The 21,593-nt window shown below is 38.3% G+C and overlaps 1 protein-coding gene and 1 non-coding gene across 2 annotated transcripts in view; both read left to right on the plus strand.

Moving 5' to 3' along the window:
- The window catches only part of CPA6 (carboxypeptidase A6), a 384,439-nt gene that overhangs the window by 48,807 nt on the left and 314,039 nt on the right, over positions 1-21,593 (plus strand). The window lies entirely within an intron of this gene.
- On the plus strand, positions 20,987-21,149 carry LOC111819776 (U1 spliceosomal RNA). The gene has a single exon (XR_002823364.1). It is a non-coding gene; the product is annotated as a U1 spliceosomal RNA (small nuclear RNA).

A 21,593-nucleotide genomic window follows, 5' to 3' on the forward strand; every position in this document is an offset into this window, starting at 1 on the left:
CCATTTTACATTCCCACCAGCAGTGCGTAAGAGTTCCAATTTCCCTGCAGCCTCTCCGACATTTGTTATTTTCTGTTTTTTGATTCGTACCAGTAATGCCAGAGTGAGATGGTATCTCATTGTGGTTTTGATTTGCATTTCTCTAATTACTAGTGAGCGTGAGCATTTCCTCATGTGTCTGTTAGTCTCTTGAATGTTGTCTTTGGTGAAGTGTCTGTTCATTTTCTTGGCCAATTTTTTAATTAAATTATTTGTTTTTCTGTTGTATAAATGTTGCATTTTCCTGTAGATTTCAGAGATTAGACCTTGGTCAGATTTGTCACAGCCAAAAATTTTTTCCCAGTCCGTAGGTTCTGTTTTTACTCTTTTGGTGAAGTCTTTATTTTTTATTGTACTTTAGATGAAAGTTTATAGAACAAATAGTGTCTCATTAAGCAGTTAGTGCACATATTGTTTTGTGACATTGGTTAACAACCCCACAACATGTCAACACTGTCCCTTCTTGACCTTGGGTTCCCTATTACCAGCCCTCCTGTCCCCTCCTGCCCTCTAGTCCTTGTGCCTGGACTGTTGTGCCCCATTAGACTCGTTTTGTTCTATGGGGCTGTCCAATCTTTGGCTGAAGGGTGAACCTCGGGAGTGACTTCATTACTGAGCTAAAGGGGTGTCTGGGGGTCATACAGTTGGGGTTTCTCTAGTATCTGTCAGGCCAGTAAGTCTGGTCTTTTTTTGTGAGTCCCAGTTTCTGGAGTTTGTGTGTTGTTAGCTATGGTTTGTCTACTTCTTATTGCACAATGTGTTGGTGCTGGTTCTACCAAGTTTAATTGCTAGAGCATTGCTCCTTACCATTGTTTACAGTCTAGTGGTACCCCAATCGACTGCTTAGATGGCATGGTTTCCACCAAGGGGAAACAGAGCTGTGAGCAGATTCACAAACCCATGTAATTCTTTGGGGTCTAAACAGACCTGCATTGGGACATTTCCCTGATCCTTGTAATTATAATTCTGCAATTGTTAATTGTAAAGATTATTGATTCATTATATCTTAAGACTGTAGGAATGAGCAAACAACTACAGTTCTAACTCATGATTCATAGGAGGCTATTTTAAATGGTTTTCAGAAAGGAAAGAAACTTTACAAAGAAACCCAATAGTTCTGAACATGAGTTCTCTGGACCCCTAAAAGTATATAAGAGGGGTTCTAGTTGTTCTTAGACCATTCCAGTATTTCAGAAAAGCATTTGTTTATTTACCATGATAAAGCTGCACAGGATAATTAGGAGCTTGAGTTTCTCTGCTTTTGGTTTAAATGGTATTAACTCAATGTAGTAATGCTGGATGTGTCTTCATGATGAGACATACTAATCATTATATATGTCTCTCTTTAATAGGCAAGAGAAGAATTATTAAAATAAATTCAGCATAGTAGCGTAGTAATAACAGTAAACACTCACAGAGTCCCTGTACTGCAGAACTCAGTTACTAACCAAAAGGTTGGTGGCTCAGACTTACCCAGTGGTGCCACAGAAGAAAGGCCTGGCAGTCTGCTACTGCAAAGATTATAGCCAAGAAAACCCTATGGAGCAATTCTACTTTGTAAAACATGGGGTTGCCATGAGTCAGAATCGACTTGATGACAGTGGATTTGGTTTTTGGTTTGACTTTGGTGGCAAAGAACATTGGGAGCCACTGAACTAAATCTTCAGTTATAGAAATATATACTTCTGTTTCAAGGATCTTACAAATCCATTTGGAGTTTATGATGGTTAATGTTATGTGTCAACTTGGCTAGGCTATGATTCTCAGTGGTTTGGCAGACATTGGATTGATTTCTCTTCCATAATGTAATATAATGTAATCACTTCCATGATGAGATCTGATATGATGTAATCATCTCCATGATGAGATCTGCTATGAGCAGCCAGTCAGTTGAAAAGGGAATTTCCATGTGGCGTGTTGCCTGCCTCCAGTATATAAATGGATGTTCCAGCAAGGCTCATTCTTGCTCTGGATCCTGCATCCAACTTGGCATTATCTGACCTCTGGTTTTTTGGACATGAGCCAGCAGCCTGCCCCCTGACCTGCAGATTTTGGGATTCACCAGCTCCCACAGCTCTGTGAACCAGCAGCCTGCTGTCCGACCTGCTGATTTTTGATTCGTCAGCCCCAGTAACCATGTGAGTCAAGAGAAGCCTCCAGCCTGCCACCTGACTCATGGATTTTGGAACTTGCCAGCCTCCACAACTGTGTGAGCAGTTTCCTTGAATTAAGTCTTCATCCATCCATCCCTCCATCCCTCCCTCCCTCCATATATATACACACACACATATGTTTGGCAGTGTTTTGTTCTGTTGTGGATGGCATTGGCCATGAGTCGGGGTATAACTCGATGGCAGCTAAATATATATATATACATATATATATATATATACACACACATTTCACTGGTTTTGCTCCTCTAGAGAATCCAGCCTAAGACAGAATTATAGTTCAGCATCTGCAGTAATTCTGCTGCAGAGGTAAAACAACATTCCACCTTTAACAGGGAGTTACAGTTCTTCCCAGGAGAAGCTATAAATGAGCCTTGTCTACCACCTTGAGTTTGTTCTAGCCACACTTTCACACATTCAGAAGTAGTAGTTTGGGTCTGCATGTAAAGTAATCCTTTCATGCTTTTGCATTTCTCATACTATGTACGGCATCTGAATAACTGCCCAGTCCTTCCACTCACAGTTCTCTGCTGTGTTGGAGAGAAGGTCAACTATTATGTTAGATGCATCTTAGCAAAATAAAGTAATCCCTAAACTGTAGGACAGTCTTATGAAACCAGCACATAGGGCTGCTGCACTGTATTGTTCTTTAGAGAATTTGAAACGTATTCTCTGACCTGTCACACAATTTTCACCATCATGATGTTTATCTTTCAAAACTAAGAAATAACTGATAATAATTCATGTTTAAATATTACGTGTTTGTTAGATATTGAACCAGATACTTTTTGTGTGTGTATTTTTCATATCACTCTGAGAGATGAGTAATATTATCTCCTTTTACAGATGAGGCTCAGCAAGATTAAATAACTTGGCACGTTTAAGTGCTAAATGGCGCCCCTAGAATTTAAGATATTGTAAGTTGCACGCAAGGGCATTGGTGGTTCACTGGTAGTATTCTCAGCTTTCATGTGGGAGACCCCGATTCAATTCCTGCTCAATGTACTTCATGTGCAGTCACCACCCATCTGTCAGTGGAGGCTTGAGTGTTATGCTGCTAAACAGGTTTCAGTGGAGATTCCAGACTAAGATGGACTATGCAGGAAAAGCCTGGAGCTTTACTTCCAAAATCAGCCAGTGAAAACCCTGTGGATCACAATGGTCCAGTCCATAACTGATCGCGGGGAGGGAGCAGGACCTGCCAGCGTTTTGTTCTGTTGTGGATGGTGTTGGCCGTGAGTCGGGGTACAACTCGATGGCAGCTAACCAGAAGTTGCATGCAGCAGGGTGAGTTTCCCATTGTATCCCTAGTCCCAGGCTGGCAATAGTGTATAAATAAGGACTCAGAGAATGAATCTGTCTAACTTCAAGGTTCATGCTCTTTCCACTATACCATATTTTCTTGGAGATCATACTGGGATGTGTAAAAATGATTGTTTCCATCAGCACTAATTAACATGTCTGTAATATTCTGTGGTCCGAGAATATACATATACTCCCAGCCAGTGTCTTATCTTCATGTGTTGCTGGCATAAAGAGGGTTAATTGGGGAATATGGAAATAAATCATCACAAATCCATGACTGAGGGTCAGAATTTTGTGTTTGAGTGCCAGCATATTATTATTAGAGCTACAAAATAGATCTGCTAAATTCTAAGCTATTTTTCCTCCCAGATAAAGACATGTAAAATGCAGCTCCCTTGAAGCAAAATGATTTTACATTTTCTTTTGTCAATATGTGTAGTTGTTGATGTTTTATAGCAGTAAAAATATACCTACTGCAAACTCAACCACAGCTGCTGGAAGGAAAGATGAAGACAAATGACCCATGCTGGGAAAAGAAAAAAAAAAAAAACATCCTTAGGGGAAAATTGCTCCAAGTTTGGCCCACACATTTGTTGATTATACTACATTGTTTTAAACCTTGGAATTTTAGCTCTTATGATTCATTTGTTTTCCCCCCAAAACTACTGAAAGAATGACAACACCCATTAACCTGCAAGTCCTTTGTAAATCTAAAGACTACAGAAGGCCTCCTTTGTCCTGGGAAATGTCGCCCAATGGTTACTGGAGAAAATGGCCATATTGAGTCAGGACAATGATTTATATTAGCTTAGCAAATACAGTCTGGGGTCAATTACCAGAAATAGTAGTTTTTCTTTCAGAGTTTATAAACTCCCTGGCATTTATTAAGCTGAAAGAATGTGTGTGATTCAACTTATAACCATGATTGTTGAGTGAACCACTTTAAGTAAATATATGAATGTCTGGCTCTAGAAACAGGCAAAGACAGCAGAGCTTCAAGTCTGTAAATACTGCCTCACTATTCTAACTACTCAATTAGAGCGTTTAAAACAGGCTTACAAATGTTGTTTGAAGAAGTGTATTAGAAAAATTCTGTTTTATAAACTTCCTGATTGTATGAGCCAAAATATAATATTTAGACCACAGATTGATAACTTTCTTTCGAGTTGTGGACCCCTTTGTGATTCTGATGAATATTATATACATGCTGTCTAAAAAATGGAAATACACACATGATTTTACATACTATTTTAAATGATTTTCTAATCTCTGAAGCTCATTCATCTCAGTTTAGATTATAAATACCACTTGAACTTTTAAGTTGCAGACCTACTTGGACTTAAAATCATATATAAAATGTTTATATGTTTATTTATTTGCCTGTTCTTATACATAACCTCTTTTTCAATCCCTTTGTATAGCCACTAGCACCCAGAAGCCATGATGACACAGCATTTGGGAAAAGTTATTCCAGCAATATGGCATTTGACACCATGCTGTTCTTCCAGGCCTTTCTCTTTCATTGTCAGCTATGTAAAAGCTTATCGTGTTTACCTTATGTTATGTGACCTGCCATGAGCTTCTGGTCTTTCAAGTGTATGTTTTCTTCTGGAACCTTATATGAAGCCATATTTGGAAACAAGAAGGGACTAAACCTAAAATATAGACATAGACCTTTTAGGCCTCATTACTGCCTTTCCCAACTAACTCTGTTGTGATATTAATTACAATTGCCTGTGTGTAAGTGTCTTTGCCTTCCGAAGGCGGGAACAGTTATCATGTAGGCTCTGTGTGATATAAAGAACTTATAAAATACACGCCTATGCTCGGGGGCCTTACAGATCCACTCGGAAAGAGGATACCTACACACGAAACAGGCAGTAAAACAAGAAAATGCTAAATTGTTCATTATGACACAGAGTACGGAAACCTATGGACGTGTGCAAATTGACACATAAAATTAGACAGCAAGTATAAAATTAGAAGCGAAGAAAGATCATTACAGACAAAATGAGTATTTCTCAAAGTGTGTTTCTAAACTTACTTGACTGCAAAGCCTATTTTATAACACCAATTAATATTCCCCAAAGACACTGGGAACCATGAACTAGAATAATCACAGGAAATAGATAAGATATGAATTATGTATAAGTCAGAATCACCTACAGCAGAATCACCTGGGGTATTTGTTTTAAAAAATACCCATTACTGGGCTGTGCTTCTGTCGTATTAAATCATAATTTCTGGGTTAGGGTCCCCGGACTCTGCATTTTTAGAAGCACCTGGAGTTATTTTTGCACCGTAAAATATGAGAACCCCCATATAGACAAGACATAGTGAAGAGGGAAGGCATTCATCACTATCTAGTCAAATAATATTAAACAATTAAATGTTTTGGGTTTAATCTCAAAACCTGATAATTTAAAAAAAAAATAATAAAGTTACGAGATTTGCATACAGTGGCAGCCATCAGGTTATCATTTGCTGGACTTAATAGAATGATTGCCTAATAGTTCTTAAACAGTCATTTGGGGTGTCACTTTAGTATAATAGTTTTAAACATTTGTTTACTTACTGCCAAACAACCATGATTCAAATTGTACACAACATCAAGAGCAAGTTTTTTCATGTACATGTACGTTATACATACCAGTTGCCGTAGAGGTGATTCTGACTTATAGTGACCCTATAGGACAGAGTAGAACTGCCCCATAGGGTTTCCAAGGAGCGGCTGGTGGATTTGAACTGCCAGCCTTTTGGTTAGCAGCCGAACACTTAACCACTGCGCCACCAGGACTCCAGTTATACATACACATGTATATAATTTCTTTTGATTTTTATTGAAACTTATTGTGATGGTTAATGTTGTGTGTGTACTTGGCTGGGCCATGATTCTCAATGATTTGATAGTTGTGTGATGGTGTGATCACTTCCATGATGAGATTTGATATGTGATCACCTCCATGATGGGATCTGCTATGAGTAGCCAATCAGTTGAAGGGAAATTTCCTTGGGCATGTGGCCTGCATTGAATATAAGTGGATATTCTGGCAAGGCTTGTGGGCTTTTGTTTGTTCTGGATCCTGCAGCTGGGCTCCTGTTCATCTGATCTCTGGTTCTTGGGACTTGAGCTAGCAGCTTAGCTGCGGTCTTGCCTGATGATCTTTGGGATTTGTCGATCTTCACAGCCTGTAAACAAGAGCCCTGCTCTCCGACCTTGTGATCTCGGGTTTGCTAGCCCCTGTGGCTGTGTATGTCAGGAAAAGCCTCTATCCTGACCCACGTACTTGGGACGTTCCAGCCTCTACAACTGCATGAGCCATTTCCTTGATATAAATCTCTCTATGTGTATGTATTTATATGCTTTACTGGTTTTGCTTCTCTAGAGAACCCAGCCTAAGACACTTATGTAGAAGTGTTGGTGGCTTTATATAACAGACATCATAGAAACAAAAGCAAGGGAAGGAAATAATTTTACAATTAAATGAGTTTCATATTTTTTTCCCACAACTACAGCATCCTGGTAGACTTTGAGGGACAGGTAACTAATGTCCAGGAAGGCACCAATAAAAACCTTTTATTAACTTTCCTCAGTAAAGAATGTTTAAAAAAACAATCTAAATCCTCCTTCTGGATATTAAACAGTGGGACTGAGTACCTTTCCCCTCAAGAGGGAAAGGGACAGGAATTTACTTTTACTGAGACCCTACTATATCATTTATCTCATTTAATACTCAAACCAACTCAGTAATGTAGGTCATCTTTGAGTCATTTATATTGGTTAAGAAACTGAAGCTTAAAGACATTAACTGGCTTCTTAAGGTCGGATGGCTCTTACGTGGCAAAGCCAGAATTTGAAGGCTCCTCTATGTGCCTTGTTTCCCCAAGAGCGCACATGGCCTCTGAGAGCAGAAGAGATCTCTAGATGACATGTCTCTAGCCCAGTACTTTCTCCTCTATTCCTGGGACAGACTATTCCCGTGGGAGGCAGCAGTCCCCAGTGGCTTCAGCTCATGTAGGGTTTGCTGACCCTGGGAGCTTCCTCCAACCTCAAGGTGTCCCCCATGTCTCTTAAACCCCCACAATCAGTAGAATGAAGTGGTTACCAATGTGGACTTTGAAGTAAGACAGTTACCAGCTGCTAAGCTTAAGCAAAGTACTCAGTCTCCTCGGGTAACGGAGACTGTTTCCTCAGTTGCAAAATATGAATAACGTCTACCTCATAGAATTGTGTGTGTCTTTTTAAAGTTTTATTGAAATATAATTTTCATGCAGTCAGCTCACACAATTTGAGTGTACACTTCAGTGAGTTTTGCAACCACCACCACAATCTGCTTAAAACATTTCCATCATCCCCTAGAAGTACCATTTGGGCCCCTTTTCTGCCAATCCCCAGTCGTACGCTTGGTCCTAGGTAACCATCTATCATCGCAAAATAAAATCCACTGTGACAGACAGGTGGTAACTGGGCATGAGGTACATTTGTTGGGAATCAAACCCAGGTCTCCATCATGGAAGGTGGGAATTCTACCACTGACCTACCAATGCCTCACTCTATCACAGTATTTTTTGCCTTTTCCAGAATATCACATAAATGGAAACATACAGTATGTATAATTTATTTTGGGTGTGTCTCTAATATATTTTAATAAACATGATATTTAGTGGTCCAGTCATGTTGTTTGCAGCCTGTATCAGTAGTTCAGTCCCTTTGATTGCTGAGTAATCTTCCATTGTATGGATATGCCACCTTTTGTTTGTCTGTCTCTTCACCAGCTGGTGAACATTTGACTTGTTTCCATTTTTTGGCTATTATGAATAATGCCGCTATGAACATTAAGCATATAAATATTTGTGTGGACATTGGTTTTCATTTCTCTTGGGTAGATACCTAGAAGTAGAATCGCTGGTCCATGATAAGTGTATGTTTAAGATTACAAGATACTGTCAAACTGTTCAAAGTAGCTCTACCATTTTGCATTCCCACCAACACTGTACCAAGGTTTAAGTTGTCCCATGCCCTCACCAACAGTTGGTATTGGCAATATTTTTAATTTTAGCTATTCTGTTGGGTGTAGTGGTTTCTCATTGTGATTTTAATTCAAATTTCCCTAATAATCAATGATGTTTACTTTTTTTGTATGTGCTTATTGGCCATTCATATAGCTTCTTTTGCGGAGTGTCTGTTCAAATTATATATCTTCTTTTATGAAGTATTTACTTAAACTATGTATCTTCTTTTGTGAAACAGCTATCTAATTTGGCCATTTAAAAAATTGAGTTGTCTTCTTATTGTAAATTGTAAGAGCTCTTCATATATTTTGGATACAAGTCCTTTATATATGTTTTGCACATATTTTTGTCCACTCTGTAGCTTGTGTATTCATTTCCTTAATGGTATGTCTCAAAGAGCAAAAGTTTTTAATTTTGATGAAATCCAATTTATCAATTTTTAGATTTTATGACACAAAATGCACAAGTCATAAAAAAATGCTTTTGGTGCCATATCTAAGAAATCTTTGCCTAACCCAAGGTCCCAAAGATTTTTTTTCTACGTTTTGTTCTAGACATTTTATAGTTTTAAAATTAACTCTCACATTTAAATTTATGATCCATTTAAGTTAATTTTTGTTTATGGTGGGAGGGAAGAGTCAAGGTTCTTTTTTGTTTTGCATGTGGATAGCCACTTGTGTTCTAATCCCATTTATTGAAAAGATTATGTTTTTACCATTTAATTACTTGCCCCTTTGTTGGAAAATCAATTAACCATATAAATGTGGGTCTCTTTCTGGATTCTATATTCTTTTCCATTGATCGGTATTTCTATTTCTATGCCAATACTACCCTGTTTTGATTACTTGAACTTATATTAAGTCTTGAAATCAGGTAGTATAAGTCATCTGGCTTTCTTCCTCTTTTCCTAGTCCTAGCAGATGTAAAAAACTACCACAAACTTAGTAGCTTAAATCAACACAAATTTATTCTCCTGCAGTTTTGGAGGTTGTCTTAGGCTGGGTTCTCTAGAGAAGCAAAATCAGTAAAGTGTATATATATATAGAGAGAGAGAGAGAGAGAGAGATTTATATCAAGGAAATGGCTCACATGGTTTTTAGAGGCTGGGTAATGTCCCAAGTCTGTGGGGGCAGGAAAGAGGATTCTTCTGATTCACATAGCTGCAGGGGCTGGCAAACCCAAGATCAGCAGGCCAGAGAGCAGACTGTAGCAGGCTGTGAAGATCGATGAATCTCAACATCACTAGCAAGCTGCTAACTCAAGTCCCAAGAACCAGAGGTCAGATTAACAGAAGCCAGCTGCAGAATCTAGAACAAGCAAAAGCCCCAGCAAGGCGAGCAGGAGGGAAGTAGGCAGAGGAGGGCAGAGAGATGAAGGATGAAGCAGCAGTGAGCTGCCACAGGTCCCGCCCCTGCTGGTACCACTCAGCAGATTCCATCATGGGGGTGATCACATATCAAATTTCAACAGGGAAGTGATCACAACATTATACAACTGCCAAAACACTGAGAATCATGGCCCAGCCAAGTTGATACAAAGTCTTAACCATCACAGTCCACCCATTGTCAACTTGGTACCTGTACACATCTCCCCAAACCATACATAATCTCTGAATAAAAACAATTACAAGTCAGACTTACACCTAACATGATACAACTAACATGCGTAAAACCAAAAAACGCCCTAGCCCCATTTACATCTTATATTTTGTAAGTGAAGAAAACAAAAATATTTGATGCACACATACAAAGCAGAAATATTCATAACAATTACAATCCTCATTTCTGCAATTGGTCACGTGGCCGTAACTGGTATTTAGAACTACCTTCTTCCACCACCCACTACATATTCCCTTTGCCCTCAAAAAGCGTCTCAGCTGGTCATAGTTCTTTGCCTGGCAAGGTGACCCAAACCTTCATTCCTGAAGGGTCTGGGCCATTCGTAGTCACGTTGGAATTGGGTTGCTATAGTTTTGCATTGACTTTAATCACAGGGCATGGTAGTACTAAGAGATGCCCTAAGGGTAATTATTGATTTCCAGGTTGTTGCAAACTGCTATAGAAAGCCCCCACAATGGAGTCTACTCCCCTAGTTAACACTCTACCTGCCTCCCTTTGCACTCCATAGCTCGGGCCTCTGAAACCAACAGGACAGACTTCCCTGGGGATCAGTTTGGATCTGCCTGCTCCTTCTTTCAGTTTGTGCTGAGGACTGCTGACTGAGGCTGCTGTGTGCTAGGGAATAGGCATCTTGAGTGGAGGCTACACCCGCAGTCAACATAGTACAGGATGGGCTCTGACAGCAATAAGGTTGGCCTCCCTGGGAGTCCGTTCAATGTGACCCCTCCTGCAACCAGTAACTGTTAGCTGCTGGACTTATACAAACTCCTACAGAAGATTCACTACAGAAGGTTCACTACAGTGGAGTCAGGAGGTAGTCACCTAAGTGGAGACTGATTCCATAACCTCCACAGGGCCAACAAGACAGATCTCTTGGAGGTCCTTCTGGGGAGTGCCAGCCCCTCCTGCTCCTGAAATGGAGGAAAGTCTGCCTGTGCCTCCCCTAAATGCCAGCTCAGATATAAGCAGCCTCCATAAAGCAGGAAAGGAAGCCTCAGGCAAAACTGGAGGGCAACACCCAGCCCCAAAGGGCGCTCATTGGGTGTGGGTTTTCTGACTAAAATCATGGTTGCAGACACAGGGAAAGGAGTAATAACCAGAGAGAGGACTGCACTCTCTGGTGGACAGATTGATTAACACACAATATCTTGCCTGAGTGACGATGCCCTCTGGTGGACAGGCTAACCACGGTATGTTCTCTGTTTTGTGTTTGAGAGAGATCAGAAGTTGAAAACTGACATCTGAAACTTTCGAATGCTAATTAAACCTGGGAGGGAGAAGGAGCTATCAAAGAGAGGGAGAAGAAACGGTAAGCAAAGTCTGAAGGCTCTGCCCGCCTAAGAGTTGTTTTTTTTTTTTTTTTTTTTTCCAGATAGCAGTGAGGGCAAAAACACCAAATACTAAGGAAAACTAGAAAGTTAACACCTTCAAAAAATTCCAATGCACCAACCCCTCCCCACCCAAAACACACACACAAAAAGAACAGAGAAACAATGGCCCATCCAAATGAACATGACAGAGGAAGTAAAAGCACAACTAGGGTTGACCAAATAATGAAAAAAATGGAAGAATATAATAAAACAACATTAAACGTAATTAAAGAACCAAGGGAAAACATAGACAAAGAGCTAAAAGAAATAAGGAAAACAATGCAAGAACAAATTGAGGATCTAAAAAAATAGATATTGCAACTGAAAGGGACAGTAACTGAAATGAGAAACACAATAGAAGGACTTACCAACAGATTTAATCAGGCAGAAGAAAGAATCAATGGATTAGAAGATCAAATAGTTAAAATTACAGACACTGATGACCAACAAGAATGGAGGCTCAAGAAAGCTGAGCACACTTTAATGGAATTATGGGACAACAACAAGAGACCTAATATATGCATCATGGGAATTCCAGAAGGAGATGAGAGAAAGGGACAAAAAGAATATTTGAAGAAATAAGGACAGAAAGTTTCCCCAGTATAACAAAGGACATGTATCTACAAATCCAAGAATCACAAAGAACACCAAGCAGGATAAACCCAAAGAGATCTACACCAAGACACATCATAGTTAAGGCTCTCAAAAAGTAAAGATAAAGAGAGAATCCTGAAAGCAGTGAAAGAGAAGCAAACGGTCACATACAAAGGATCCCCAATAAGATTATGTGGTTAGTTCTCCTCAGAAACATTGGAAGCCAGAAGGCAATGGAATGATATGTTTAAAGTGCTAAAAGAAAAAGAAAAAAAATCAACCAAGAATACTGTACTCAACAAAACTATCCTTCAAAACTGAGGGTGAAATTAAAAAATTCCCAGACAAGCAGAAACTCAGAGTTCATATCCACTAGACCAGCCCTACAAAAAATGCTGATGGGAGTTCTGTAAATGGAAGGTAGAAGACACTAGAAAGTAATTCAAAGGTGTACACAAAAAGAAAGAGCCCTAATAAAGGGAAATGCACGGACAAGTATAAGGGCTAGTAATAACGTATTTATTTATGCTTGATAATTCTAAATGTTTTATCCTTCATATTTTTAAATAACAATATATAAAAAGCAAAGATAAAATTATGTCACAGGGCACATGAAATATAAAGACGTAATTAGTGATAACAACAAAAGGGGGCAGAGGAATAGTATATAGAATTTCTTGTATGTTACTGAATTTAAGTTGGTACTAATTTATCCTAGAGTGTTATAAATACAAGTTGTTAAGTGTAATATTCATGATAACCGCTAAGGAAATAGCTAAAAACCATACACAAAAGGAAAGGAGAAGGGAACCAAAGGCTCACTACAATATATAACAAAACACAAAAGCAAGCAATAGTAAAGCACAAAGACAAAGAAGACTTAAGACTCAAAAAACAAATAACAAAATGGCAGAAGTAAATCACTTCATATAGTAATTACAGTGAATGTAAATGGACTAAATGCTCCAATCAAAAGGCAGAGAGTGGCAGAATGGATTAAAAAAACATGATCCAACTTTATGCTGTTTACAAGAGACACACCTTAAGCCCAAGGACACAAATAGGTTGAAAGTGAAAGGATGGAATAAAACATTTGATGCAAATAACCACAAGAAAGGTGAGGTGGCAATCTTAATATCAGATAAGGTAGACTTTAAGACAAAATCTGTTAGAAGAGATAAAGATGGACATTATATAGTAATAAAAGGGTCAGTTAATCAAGATTTAACAGTCATAAATATATATGTACCCAACATCAGGGCATCTAAATATATAAAGCAAACACTGATAGAACTAAAGGGAGAAATAGAAAGCACTACAAAAATAGTTGGAGACTTCAGTACACCACTTTCAATATTAAGTAGAACATCTAGAAAGAAAATTAATAAAGAAAACAGAGGACCTGAATGACACTATAAGCCAAATAGACTAAACAGACATATATAGAACATTCTACCCAACAACAGCATGATATACATTCTACTCCAGTGCATATGGATCATTCTCCAGGATAGACCATATATTAGGTCACAAAACAAGTTTTGATGTATTTTAAAAAATTGAAATCATGCAGAATATTTTCTCTGACTACAATGAAGTGAAGCTGGAAATCAATGACAGAAAAACTGGAAAATATAGACACATCTGGAAATTAAACAACACACTATTAAGCTACTAATGGGTCAAGAAAGAAATCAAAGGAGAGATCACAAATTTCTTAGAGTCGAATGAAAATGAACCGACAACACACTTACGGGATGCCGCAAAGGCAGCACTCAGAGGGAAATTTATAGCAATAAATGCTACATGATAAAAGAAGAAAGATTTCAAATCAACATTATGCTAAATGAAATAAGGCAATCAAAAAAGGACAAATATTGTATAACCTCATTTATATAAAAAGACAAGGCAAAATTTATTAGTGGTTACCAGGGCAGGAAGGAGAAGGAAAACGGGGAATAACGGTGATGGAAAAATTGCATTGATTAAGGGTACTGTTGCACAGCCAGTAATTGTTAATTGCTGTCAATAGGATGTACACCATAAAAGGCTGAATTGGCAAAAATTGTGTGATAGAAAAACAACTATGACCAAAAAAAAAAAAAGAAAGAAAGCTGCTGGGGCCAATTATGTACAACCAAACACTTCATGGGATTTGGTTCCTATATTTGGAAGTTTAAGGTCATGGTTTCATGGGACTTCCCAATTAATTGGCCTAATAATGTGTTTAGTGCCTCTGTTTTTATCTCCTTGTTCATTGCATAGTGCCTAGGGTCTTAAAAGCTTACAAGTGGGCCCCCAAAGCACAATAGTTGGTCTCTATCTGCATGGAGCAACAGAGAAAAAAGAAGAGTCAGGAATAGGAGGATATGGAATGTGTGGCTAATTGTTTCCATGAACAACTCCTTCTTTGCCATGAGACCAGAAGAACTGGATGATGCCCACTTACCATTACTGAACACTTTAATCTAAGATTCCATAGAAGAATCCTGATCAAAAGGGGGAAAATGCAGAACACAATTTAAAATTCCCATGGACTTCAGACTCTCTGGAGCCATGGAGGGTGGATGAACCCCTGAAACTATTGCCCTGAGATTATCTTTAAACTTTAAACCAAAAATATCCCCTGAAGTCTTCTCAAAACCAAATAATAGTTTAGCTTAACTAGTAAAAAATGTGTGCCTTGAGCATTACACTCTTTTGAGAATTATCCATATGGGATCAAATTGACAACAGCAAGTGGAAAGATTGGGGGCAGCGAGTTTATGTTAATGAGGGAAGAACAACTCAGAAAAGGAAGGTGACAGTGGTTGCACAACTTGAAGAATGTAATCAGTGTTACTAAATTGGACATGTAGAAACTAGAACTGGTGTATGTTTTGCTGTGCATGTTCTCAACAACAACAAAATAAATCAATAAAAAAAGAAAACCCATGGAGTACAGTTCTACTCTGACTCATATGGGGTCGCCATGAGTCGTGGTTGACTTGACTGCAACTGTTTAATTCCAGATACTGGTAATGTGTGTCTTTATTTTTTTGATCAGTCTAGCTCTAAAGGCTTATCCATTTCAATGATTTTTTTCTCCCCCAAGGAAGCAACTTTTGATTGCATTAATTTTATTTTGTCATTTGTTTTCTTTTTCATTGATTTTTCTCTCTGATCATGGCCTTTTTCTTCCTTTTACTTAATTCGGATTTAATGTGCTTTTCTTTAAGATGAAATCTTAGATCATTATTTTAACCCGTTCTTCATTTCTAAAATATTTAAAGCTGTAAATTTTCCTGTAAACACCGTTTTAGCTACATGTCATACATTTTAATACATTTTATCTTTATTTTCATTCAGTTGTTTGAGATATGTTCTAATTATCCTTGTGATTTATAAGGGTATATCAATTTCCATATGTTTGGGCATTTCTCAGGTTTTGTTCTGTTACTGATTTCTAATTTAGTTCTTTTGTGGTTGGAGAACAAACTCTGTATGATTTCAGTCCTTTGAAATTTGTGGAGGCTTATTTAACTACTGTTCCACCAGCGCTCCCTGGTCATAAAATAAACTTACCAAAAGGTTGGCAGTTCAAACCCACCAGCTGCTCCATGGGAGAAAGATGTGGCAATCTACTTCCGTAAAGATTTCTAGCCTCGGAAACTCTATGGGAGCAGTTCTACTGTGTCCTGTAGGGTCGCTATGATGACAGTGGGTTTTTGGTATTTTATGTTCAAGGAGGCCTGGTGGCACAATGGTTAAGTGCTCAGCTGCTAACTGAAAGGTTGATGGTTTGAACCTAACCAGCGGCTCCACAGGAGAAAGACCTGGTGATCTGCTCCCATAAAGATTACAGCCCTATGGGGCATCTCTATTCTGTCGCATGGGGTCACTATGAGTCGACATTGACTCTATGGCACCTAACAACAACAACATTTAATGGCACAACATATAGTTATTCTGGCGAATATCCCATGTATACTTCAAAAGAATGTTTATTCTGCTGGAGTGTACATGGAGTATGTATTGAATGGAGTGTTCTGTGCATGCCAGGTTGGTTTATAATGTTACTCAGATTTTCTGTATTCTTACTGATTTTCTCTTTACTTTATCAATTACTGAGAGGAGAGTATTTGAAATCTCCAACTATAACTGTTAGTTTGTCTATTTTCTCCCTTCAATATTGGCAGTTTTTGCTTCATGTATTTTGGAGCTCTGTTGTTAGATGCTTATATATTTATAATTGTTATATCTGCCTGCTGTATTGACCCTTTTAAACTTGGGAAATATACTTCTTCATCTCTAGTAATATTACTTGTTTTAAAGTGTATTTTGTCTACCCTAGCTCTCTTATGTTTACTGTTTGCTTGGGATATTTTTTCCATCTTTTAACTTTCACCCTATTTGTGTCTTTGAATCTAAATTATGTCTTTATAGACAGCATATACATAGATTGTGCTTGTTAAGTCCAATCTAACAGTCTCTGCCTATTGACTAGAATGTTTGGTCCATTCATACTAATAGAATTTTTGCTATGGCTGGATTTAGTTCTGCTGTGTTTCTATGTCTTTTCTATTTCTTTCATTTCCTTTTTTTTTTTCTTCTATTCCTCTACTCTTTTGTTTAAAATCAAACAATTTTGGTATGCCATTTCAATTTCTCTATTAACTTTGTAGCTCTATTTATTTACTATTAGGATATACATTTTTAACTTACCACAATCTATTTCAAGTTACTACTGGCTTTTTTCCAGTAAAATATACAAACCACATCGGTGTAGATCCATATACCCACTTCTTTTTGCTATAGTGTCATATATATTCTAGGCATATACATTTTCAGCCCAAAGATGAAGTTTTATTATTTTTGATTTAAGCAGTAATAAGTCTTTTAAAAAAATAAGGAAAAGAAAAAGTGTACGTGTATATGTATGCATGAGTGTGTGTACATATATGTGCACACACCACATATACCTACATACATGTATACATAAAAATAATGTATATGCATATATGCACATATATACGTGTGTGTGTGTGTAGCCACATTTCCAGTGTTCTCTTCATTCTTTCTTCCAGATCTGAGTAACCGTCTGGTTGCACTTCCTTTTAGCCGAAATGACTTCTTTCAACATTCCTTATAGCACAGGTCCACTACCAATTAATTTTCTCAGCTTTTATGTATCTGGAAATGGCTATATTTCACTTTCATTTTCAAAGGATAATTTCTCTGGGAAGAGAATTGTTGGCTGACATTTTTGTTTTCCTTTTATCACTTTTAATATGCTATTCCAATGTCTTATGGGCTTCATTGATTCTGATGAGAAGCTAACCATTTTTGTATTATTGTTCCTCTCTCTGTGATAAGTAGTTTTTACCTTGCTGCTTTGAAGATTTTCTCCTTATCTTTGGCTTTCAGCAATTTGAGTCTCAAATACGTAGATGTGTTTCCTTTGTGTTTATACTGTTTTAGTTTTATTGAGCTTCTTGGATTTGTAGGTTAATATGTTTCAATAATTTGGGTAGTTTTGAGCTGTTGTTTCTTCAATTTTTTTCTTTTTCTTTCTTTCTTCTCTTGGGACTTGAATTACATGTAAGTTGCAATGGTTGATATTGGCCCACAGGTCTCTGAGGTTCTGTTCATTTTTCTTTGATTGTTTTTCTCTGTGTTTTTAGGACTGGATAATTTCTGCCAGTGTATCTTCACATTAATTGATATTTTTCTCCTGCCATCTCAAATTTATTTGTGAATCTATTCAGTGTATTTTTCATTTCAGTTAATGTACTTTCCAGTTCTAAAATTTCCATTTGGCTCTTCTGTATAGTTTCTTTTTCTCTTTTCATATTTCTTATTGATTTACTCAGTATGTTTTCTTTAACTCTTTGAACATGTTTTTCTTTAATTTCTGAGCATATTTATAATATCTGTTTGAATGAAGTCTTTGTCTTAAACAGTCTAACATTTGAGCCCACTCTTCCCAAGTATGAGTTGTACTTTCCTGTTCTTTTTCACAGCTCGTAATTTTTGGTTGAAAGTAGGGGAAAAGGATTTATAGATAATTCTTTGTAGTGACTCTGGAATCTATTTTGTTCTGTTGAGGGTTGTTGGGTTCTTTGCTACTAACTTGCTGGGAGTCAAACTGAAATCTCCAGCCACTGATGTCTCTGCTTATTATTTTTTGCCTGACTCCCTAAGGGGCCTGCCCTGCACCTGCGTGGGTTAGAAGTCAGCCAGTGATTTGGGCAGAGGTTTTTTGCAGATACTTCAAGCTAGTAAGACTTTCACCCTCTGTTGCTGTATGTGGACTACACATTCAGCACTGCAGCAAATTTACAAGCCTCTCTGCTTTTAATTTTTGCTAGGTTCCCTGGAGTATCCAGCGAGCATGCATAGTTTATCAGTCAGCCAGTTGTATATGGAGTTTATTACATCAACCCTTCAACAGTGCTGTTACATCCAGAATCTCCCTTTCAAATTTCTAGTTGCTTTGTTGCCTGCTCCTGAGCAAGTCTGTCACTTTCAGCTGATAAAGCTGCGAGTTTTCTCTGCCCAGATTGTGGGGGTGAGAATGTTGCCAGACCAAAAAAAAAAAAAAAACAAAAAAGCTACAAGCTCATGGTTCTTGTTCAATGCAATAGCAGTTTTTTATGACTAAACACTTACCAAGTGTTGGCTACCTTTGATTATTTTCCAGTGTTCTGAAATGACTGTTTTTAGTAATTTAGTTTTATAGTTGTCTCTTGAGGAGAGGAATCATCTGACATCCTCAGACTGTTAACTAGCAGGAGTCCATAGGATTATTTTAAGGATGAAAAGAAATAGCATACATAAGCATTGGGTGCAGTGACTTGTACATGGGAAGTACTCAATGAATGACAGCTATTTCTCTCATAGTTATGACTTAATAGATTTTGGTTCCTCATCAGGCCCTCAGGATTACTCTCGTCTTCTCTGGAACAGAGTTTCCAAACTCTATGCTGAGAAATCTGCCTCACCAACTCCCAGCAAGCCACTTCTACCTCGTCCAGAATCCATATTCCTCAGTTTACCCCAGTAAACTGAGTGTCCCATACAAATATTACCATTTTCTACGTGTGCCATGATGTGGAAAGATCTAGGAAGCACTGCTTTAGAGGGCAACCCAAAGTAAAGTCCCTATTGAGTCTTTTAGATCTGCTTTTGAACAGGTCTTTCAGGAACAAGTCTTCTAAGGAACTTTTTCAAAATCCTCTAGAACAGGAACTCATCTACATATAAGGCCTTCCATTCAACCAGTAATTGTAATGGCTTGCAGTGTGCCAAGCCCCTTCTATCACCTTCCATTAATTCCAGAAGTCACCCAGAGGTCTTGACTCCACTTTTGTCCATGGTGTCTTCCACATTTTATGAGCATCCTGTTCTTTCTGGTCGTTTATGCACGAGGGGATTGAAAACAACCTCTGTGTGTGTGTGTGTGTGTGTGTGTGTGTGTGAGAGTGTGTGAGAGAGAGAGAGAGAGGAGAAGGATGGGAAAGGGGAAATCTGAAATCTGGTAATAGCCCTATGTATCCTGTGGTTCCCCAAGGTAAGGCTACAGACTAAAGTTACAGTGACCTGGGTCATACAGTTTACTAATGCTGCATGGAAGACGGACAGAATTTCATTTCACAGTTATTTTCCTCCTTAAGGCCAGTCCTTTCCCATCCACCAGTGTATTGATACTGTTGCAGCCATCAGCCTTAGTAACTGGAGACAGACAATAATGGTGGTGTTCTGAGTCATCGTTGGAATTTTTATTCAGATTTCTCTTCCTGCTTGTGTGAATTAGTCCCTCTCTAGTGTCCTTTGTGCGCTAGGCCAATGGGTCTATGCTAATTGGGAGAATCTTAGTAAATATGTATCTACTTTTAAAACTATGAATAGCATATTATCAGCTTATAAAGACTCAATGTGAACTAACATGGGTATTAATTTGCACTGATTGTCTGTGTTCAATTTGAAGTAAAGAGATCAACACTTTTCCAGAGACCTATGATTTAATGGTGTGGAAGTACACTAACTTCCTACTAATAGTACTGTGTTTTCTGTTGCCACTTAATAAACCCATTAGTTAAGGGTCAACATTTCTGCGTGCTACTGACATTAATGAAAAATGTCCTAGTATGCCTACTTTTGAAATAATATAGCTAAGGACGACATGATTTACACATAATAAATCATAGTGAGAAAAATGAGCTTCACTGTTAAAAATTTTAATCGGGAGAAAATGCTTGCTATTTGTCATTAGAATGTTTTACAGCAAAGTTTCAATAAAAATAGTACAGTAGTGAAATGTATTATGTTAGACTCATGAAAATAAATTACATTTTCAAGCAGCTGCCAGCACATAGTTCACGCTTTAACAAGTGAAATATGCCTCATCACGCTCAAGTTTCACTCTCTTGTTCTTTAAATCTGTTTTTCTTCCCTGTGCAGGCAACTGCTAGGACAAAAAGATGATGTGTTCATTAGACAACTCGAGCATAGTTCATAAGGGAACTATTCTGGATCCACCAAGAAAGGGTCAGAATTGGTACCAAAGGTTTGTTTAAGATTTAGTTTTAATTCATTGGTTCATGTTTTGGTCTCAGACAGGTAACCTTGCAGGTAACATCTTCCTTCAAATATAGATCTGTACTAATACTTGGTTGGAGCCCTGGTGGCACAGTGGTTAAGAGCTTGAGTGCTAACCAAAAGGTCGGCAGTTCGAATCCATCAGCTGCTCCTTGGAAACCCTGTAGGGCAGTTCTACTCTGTCCTGTAGTGTTGCCGTGAATTATTTTCACTAAAAGCTGATGCCCTGAAGTCCGTTCTGCATTTCAAAGTGCTATGTAGATAAAACTTTAGATCCTCTCAGAAGTATAAGCCTATACTTACCTGACAGGAAGTTACCACAATAACGAGGGTGCTTCCCCCGGGACCGGGTTTATCCACTGCAGCCTGGATATGCTGACTCTTGCAGTCTCCCCACATGTGGGAAACTTGACTGGATAATTTGTGTTAGTGAGGGATTGTGTTCACAATTTCCCCTGGTGGGGTGAGGGTGGGAGGTATAGGTCCAGAAAGTGATTTGGTAAGATATTGAACCGACACATTTATATCTTGAATGTAGATATCCCAAACTATCTTAATCACAGAAATATGTGAAGAGTACGAAAGGTTTGTTCATCACTCATGACACGGTCATGGCATGGAGGTGAACCAGTTGCCATTGAGTTGACTCCAACTCATAGCAACCCCGTGTGTGTCAGGCTAGAGCTCTGCTCCATGGAGTTTTCAGTGGCTAACTTTTTGGATCTAGATTGCCAGGCCTTTCTTCCAAGGTGCCTCTGGGTAGACTCAAACCTATAGTATTTGGGTTAGCAGGCAAATGTGCTAACCGTTTGCACCACCCGGGGACTCCTAAAGGGTCCTCTGTTCCACACAGTCGCTCAGGGATCCAGGCTCTTTTCATCTTTTCTACCATCTTCTCACCT

The sequence above is a fragment of the Trichechus manatus genome, unplaced genomic scaffold (genome assembly GCF_000243295.1).
Source record: "Trichechus manatus latirostris isolate Lorelei unplaced genomic scaffold, TriManLat1.0 scaffold00018, whole genome shotgun sequence".
Taxonomy (NCBI): Eukaryota; Metazoa; Chordata; class Mammalia; order Sirenia; family Trichechidae; genus Trichechus; species Trichechus manatus.